Below are 6,992 nucleotides of genomic sequence, written 5' to 3'. Positions count from 1 at the left end.
TGCTTTTCACTTTTCAGCCACAGATGAAGTCCGACTTAAATGTTGGAGCAGTCCTTGCTTGTGTTTTATTTTTGGAGCTGTTTATTCTTTTCATGATTCATCAAAGCAGACTTATTCGTAGATTTGGTTTTGTATTAGTTCCCATGTATTTGGAGTTAAATAATAATTCTGAAACCGCGAGACTCTTAGATAACATGGCAGCCCTTAATCTAGCACAGATAATAGTGGGTCCCACGCACATAGCCGGTCATACGCTGGACGGGATTCCTACTAATGAGGTAGATATCTCCCTTTCCAATTTAGTGGAGCTGCCATGGACTGATCACAAGGCCATTCATTTTAAACTTAAAAGTCTTAAAAGGCAGCTCACAGTACAAGCAAGCCTGACAAAAATTCCCATTAGATGCTGGGATAAAGTAAAGGAGGGAGTTTTTGAATCAGCTTTGGGTCCAGGCCCTACTGGATTAAACTGCGATAACAATACTATAATACAGCAGTTTAATAATTGGATTCTGGGAGCAGCAGATAAGGTTGCACCAGTAAAGTTAGTAAAAATACAGAAAGGGAAGACATCTTCCCCGTGGTATACCCCTGAACTTAAAAGTTTAAAGATTATTTGCAGAAAGGCAGAGCGCCTCTGGAGGATTAACTACGATAATTCAAAGAAAATCCTATACAATTTCTCCATTCAAGAATACAAGGAGGCAATAGGGGCTGCCAAAAAAGACTTTTTTTCAGCCAAAATTAAGGAGGCAGGTAACTCTTCCAGAGAACTGTTTAAAACAGTTAATTCACTGATGAAACCTCAGCAAACTAATACTTTTAAGCCAGACCAGACTCTCTGCAATGCTCTTGCGGAACATTTTCAAGAGAAGGTTAAGGGAATCTACGATAAATTTTCTAACACAACACAATTTCAGGATACGCCGATGTCCCTCACACAGCTTTCGAGTAGGCTGAGTAGTTTTCAGCCGATGAGCAAAGATGAGGTCAATGACATCTTGCTCTCTTTGAAATCCGGAACCCAGACTGACCCCTGTCCACCTTCTTTCATGGACCGAGCAGCTGATCTGATTTGCAAATACCTTACTCCGATTTTGAATCAAATTATAACATCTGGACAGTACCCCGCTATCTGGAAACGTGCGGCCATCACTCCCCTTTTAAAAAAACCTAGTTTGGACCCAGCCAATGTTAATAACTATCGCCCCATTGCCGACCTCCCTTTTGCAGCTTAGGTTTTGGAGAAATATCTAAACAAAGTGCTTACAGCTTATTTAGATACTAACAGTTGTTAGACTCTTCCCAACACGGCTTTCGGCCACGACATTCGACAGAATCAGCTCTGGTTAAGACAGCTGAAGAGATCCGTAGAGCAGTAGATAGCGGTGAAAAGGCAATTTTGGTACTCCTTGACCTGTCGGCTGCTTTTGATACCGTCAACCACTTGGCCCTTGCGCAGCGGCTGAGGGAAATTGGGATAGGAGGAACAGCCCTGGCCCTTTTGGTATCCTTTCTCCGTAGCAGAAGCTGTTTTGGGAAGGTATGACATCGGATGACTTCTTCCTTCCCTGTGGAGTTCCACAGGGGTCAACCCTGTCTCCCACTCTGTTTAATCTATATGTGACACCTTTGGCTGATCTCGTCAGGAAACATGGCTTTGTCTTGGTTTCATATGCTGATGACTCACAACTTGTCCTAGCCACCAACAATCAGCGTGGAGCTATAGTAGGCAGATTCCACTCTTGCCTTACAGAGATCATGTCCTGGATGGGTCAGAATTATCTAAAGATAAACATGGATAAAACAGAGGTGATGGAGTTCGGGCCAGGTTCGCCCCTGTGGAATAAATCATGGTGGCCATCAGAGGCAGGAATATGTCCGACTCCAGTAGAGAAGGTTAGAAATCTGGGCGTCCTCTTTGATAACAAACTTAATCTGGGGGCCCAGGTGAACAGTCTTGTGTTTTCCTGTTTTTTTCTCTTGAAAACTTTGAGAAAGGTTTTTCCTTTCATACCATCAGAACTCCAAAAAACAGTGATGGTGGCCCTATTTCTTTCTAAGTTGGACTATTCCAATGCCCTATTTTTGGGGATCGATAAGTGTCAGCTGCTGAAGCTACAATCCTTACAGAATGCAGCGGCTAGGCTGCTGCTGGGTCTTAATAGAGAACAACCAACTTCAGCAGGACTACGATCTCTGCATTGGCTACCCATAAAACAACGTGTAGAATTTAAGGCGCTTACTTATGTGCACAAGGCAATGTATGGTGGTGCCACAGAGGATCTAGAGAACTTTTTTGTACCCTATGTCCCTGAACGCCCCCTTAGATCAGCTATGCAGGGTCTTGTTAGAGTCCCAAAAATCAGAAGGTCACGCTGGGGGGGTCGGATGATCACATATTGTGCGGCCAGATTGTGAAATAACTTGCCCCAGGCCATGAGACTGCAACCCGACCTCCAGGCCTTTAGGAAAGGATTAAAAACTCGCCTTTTTGAAACCATATGAGTGATTCTCTTTAAGTTCCCTGCTACTACACCTCAGCGCCAAGACGCCTCGGCATTCGAGTGCTTTAGAAACTTATAAACATAAACATATTTTTACAACCTTACCTCGAGGTGCTTGTATATTCAGTTGTTTTTGGCTTTGCAATAAACCCCCTAAACTGAAGTTTGAGTCTGTGATCTTTTGAGCCATAGTTACTACTGGAAGGTAAATTGCGTAATTTGAGTTGCTTCTTCCCTTTACACTTCTCAGCAGGTAAAAAGAGACATCTAGTGTTCCTTGTTAACATTTTGGCAGCAGAACTCATCCTTCCCAATGGGATACATTGGGATTGGATGGGGAATTGTATGTGGTTGTACAAAAAACTCTAAAACAAAAATATTCAAAGAGCTCCCTGGAACATGGTTGAGCCCACCCTGACCTTCTGGAGTCAGGGTGAACCCGATGACGAAGCAGCCACTACTGGTGTGGATGAGGGTTATATGTAAAAACATGCTTTTCCCTTTTTCCCACCATTTAGTGTGGTGGCGTCTACATGAGTTTATTTTCCCTCCTTGTGAGAGCTGCCACTTTTAGCAGAGGGATACCTCGGAGGTTATTGCATTTTTGTAGTAGAGAGTACTATCCCCCACCCTTTCAGATATGAAAGGATCTCTCCACCCTTCCAGGTCCAGGAGTTCCTTTGACCTCTTGCACCAAGGTTTTGAGTAGTGGTAATATACACTCATTCTATCACTTAGGTCACGACTCAGTGAAACAGTGTTCTTAGTAGAGCGTTTATGTAAAGACGACAACATCACATCACCACAGTTTATTTACAGCCAGCATTTTTTTCAGCAATGAAACCGAATTAGGGCTTTTTACGGCAATGTTTTTGATGATGGAGAGAGCACGTGTGTGTCATAAATGAATACAATATCAGGGTAGCAGGGTGGTCAAACTTTGATGTTTCAGTTGTACTTAGTATTACTTAATATTAAGAGAGGACTTCTCATGTCATATGATCTTATTCTTCTGAGGTAGGGAGAGACTCACACTGATCAGTACATAGTGCAGTCTCGTCAGTGTTTGTGTGGTCTCTGGCTGACAGTTTGATTTACTTAATTGTTCTAGCTTCTTTCAAAGTTCTATCATGAACGATGTTGTTTCTTTGGTTTTGACCGATCTATGGTTGAGTAGCCCATTTGTCAGTCTTCAAAAAATGTTTTTAAAGAGGTGCACTTGGTCCACACAATAGTGGTGTACTCCAGGTACTATACTGACAGTGCCTGTCTTGACAAGTCTCCATTTGTTCTATGTCACAGGCCTTGCTTGAGAGGACTGTCGCATGGGACTGTGTGCAGAAATAGGTCCCCTATTGGAAGTTTTGGAACTATTGGAGATTTTTTTTTTCTTGCATTGGAGGTCTGGCCGCAGGTGCTACCACAATAGCTATTGCTCACAGAAAAGATACATTTTGCATGTGTACTTTCAGTTTACGTCTCCCATGGTCAAACCAGGGATACACAGAAGGACCCAATTAGGTTTTCATGATGTACTGGAATATTGTGAAGCCACGCAGAAGCGTGATCAGAAATTGTGCAATAACTGGCCGTGGTCGTCATCTAAGTCATTCTCATGATCATCAAAGTGAAAGGGGGTTTTCATACTTGACATCTCGCAGTCTGCACCAGACAACATGCGTTGCTAGTGTGCTGCTTATGTCATGGCTGGCAATTGAACGCACACACATTTGTGACTGTTGATTTTGTTTGTATTTTTCACATTCGTAATATAACGTGGGATAATGTTTTGTTGATGTACATATGGAAGGGTGACCTTTTTCTTTTACAAAAGGTATTTCCTGAATATGTTGCAGATTTGGAATTAAATGAGCTTGGCGTCACGAGGTGTTGTCTTTAATCAGTCTTACAAGGGAACAGTCTTCCACAGAAACAGGATTTGACGCCCCCCTACTGCACGCACGGGAACATAAACAAGCGTCCCGTTCTTTAAAATGCAAACGAAAAAACAGAGGAAACAGGAATAAGGCCAGTTTGAGGTCGATGGATGGGTGAACATCACACTACCACTGCCCACTAGGGACATTTCCATTGGACGGTCAAGGGCCTCGCCAGGTAGAAAGGCCTGGGAGGGTGGGAGAATGGGTCACTGCGCGGACGGTAAATCTCTGTGTGTAATCACCGTCAACGAATTGCTTCTTGTTTTTAAGAGGGTTGGTGTAATATTTTTACGCAATCAAAGCTGGATGTTGATGGCTTTTGAGAGGTCACAATATGCCAAATGATTTTTTTCTTGAATCGCATTGCTCTGCTCCTTTGGAAAGTGTCAAGAGTGTGAAAACCGGCCCTTCTTCCAAACCTGCACTTACTGGACAAGAAATTCGATAGCAATTTGAACAAGTGACGATTATTCACTTCTATAGAATACATGCATAACTCCTAAAATGAGTTTTTGTTCAGTGCTCACCTGCACCTTACGCATACGCAACCCAGAACTGTTCACTTTTACAAATGAACTCCAAAAGAGAGTATTTAATATTTAAACCACCCCCTCCATTCGAGGCTCCTTCTGATATCTGCCCTCACAGGAAAGGTTTAGGCTCGTGGCTGTACTGGGGGATGCACAAATAGCAATGATGGGGCAGAGAGGACCAGATGCCTCCTCATCTGTTCCACCCAGCCAGGGGGAGAAGTCCAGCCACAAAAAAAGGCGCAGAATTAGGACGCCATCTTGGATTCAAAACCAGAGGCTGAGCCTGGGGAGCGGACAGCTGTCATGGAGTAGCAAAGTATTCCATCCCAGTCCTGAAATTCAGTGCATTTTACTCTTTCAGTTTTATTACTTTTTAATGCCTATGCGGCTCGTATGGTTCAAGTCAGCCTTCTGCGCGCCCAACCTGCCGTAAGAACTTTTTACTTATCACTAAACAACAAACCTGAGATTTTATATCTAGGGATTTATGTGTTTTCTTCGGAATGTATTTTGAAATGAATAATTTGTATTTGCTATATGGGCTTTATTTGCTTTACTGACATTGAGGGGAAAAAAACGAAAAATACTGTGCTTATCGATGAGTTCTGTATGTCTTTATATATTTAATATACCAGTGCATTTTTTTAATAGAACAACTGCTTCTAAAGGAAAAAAAGCTCAGAATGTGTTGCCAAGCTCGACCTTTTAATTTCTCTATCTGTAAACTGTGGTTTTGCATTTGCAAAGGCGTGAGCTTTCATAGGAGGCGGCATCGGATTCTGTTTCGGCATAGAGCCATATGGCGCTGAATATCTAATTATAAACTTCACAGAACAGACGCCGGTCCCATGTTTCCATTGGCTGCTGCTGGGGCACTATCACAAAGCAGTGCCCTTTACTGCGCAATCCCCATAGAAACACCTCCGGAAAGAAGAAAAAAAAGTATTGACATTTAGACACCGCATAGACACGTACCATATCGCCCCTGTGTTAGCCATGAAGTGTTTCATGAAATAACTCTCTGGCCAAAGTCATGTTTGACTTTGTCTAGTGTTTTGAGCATGAACTTCGAAGATGCATCAGTTTGATATGTGAATATTTTGCAAGGTTTCCTATATACATGTAAACGCATCCCCAATTAGTGCCTATTAAAGAACCAGGTAAGCAAATACAAAAATGTTCTCATTCCAATTTCAAGCAGTGCACGTTCCTTCTTTTTATTTCCTCTACGTATTAACTAGCCTCGTCCTCTATGTAGTCCTTTAAGGGAGATGTTTCTTTCTCTCTTTAACACACTCTTTGTATCTTGCACTCTCTCCTGTCGTCTCTGTTTCTCTCTTCGTCCTTTTCTTAACCAGTTCCTCTTCTCTTACCCGGTCTCTGTCTCTCTCTCCTCCATCTCCTTGTCTCTCTCCCTGTCTCCCTCCATCTGGCCTAGTAAAGAGAACAAGATTTCCTTTGTGGTAGAAAAAGGGTTTGATGGCTGCGGTGTAGTGCGCTCACAACGTGCAGCTCGCTGCCCCCCACTGAAACGACTCTCAAGGAGATAGACAACTGTAATTACTGTGGTTCAACCAAGGGTGTATCCTTTTATACACAGACACCGCATCAGTGGGGAATGATAACCATAGTTAAGCATACATTAATGTTGTGAGAATGCAAGACGTAAGATCAGAAAAACAGCTCAAAGATTGTGCATGCAATAAATGTTGTCTCCACCCATTAAAGGGCAAACCTCTGGAATGCAAAAGTGCCAGTAGGCCCCTTTTCCACATCAAATGGTCACGCCCTCAACCAAGGGTACCCGGGGCATATCTTTGTGGCAATTTCCCCTCCATCACCCAAAGGGATGGGCAATACCCGTACTTCCATATACACCAGGGCACTGCATAGCATTCCGCCCCTGCTGGGGTACCTATCACCAGGCCACACACCCCAATTTGTTCAACCTCAGGCATCCCAGGGGAGGGCAGAAAGGTTCAGGACCTCCAGCAGATCAATCTCCCCTCCTG

This window comes from Triturus cristatus, chromosome 5_2, assembly GCF_964204655.1.
Source record: "Triturus cristatus chromosome 5_2, aTriCri1.1, whole genome shotgun sequence".
NCBI lineage: Eukaryota > Metazoa > Chordata > Amphibia > Caudata > Salamandridae > Triturus > Triturus cristatus.
Note: the sequence above shows the minus strand (reverse complement) of the source record.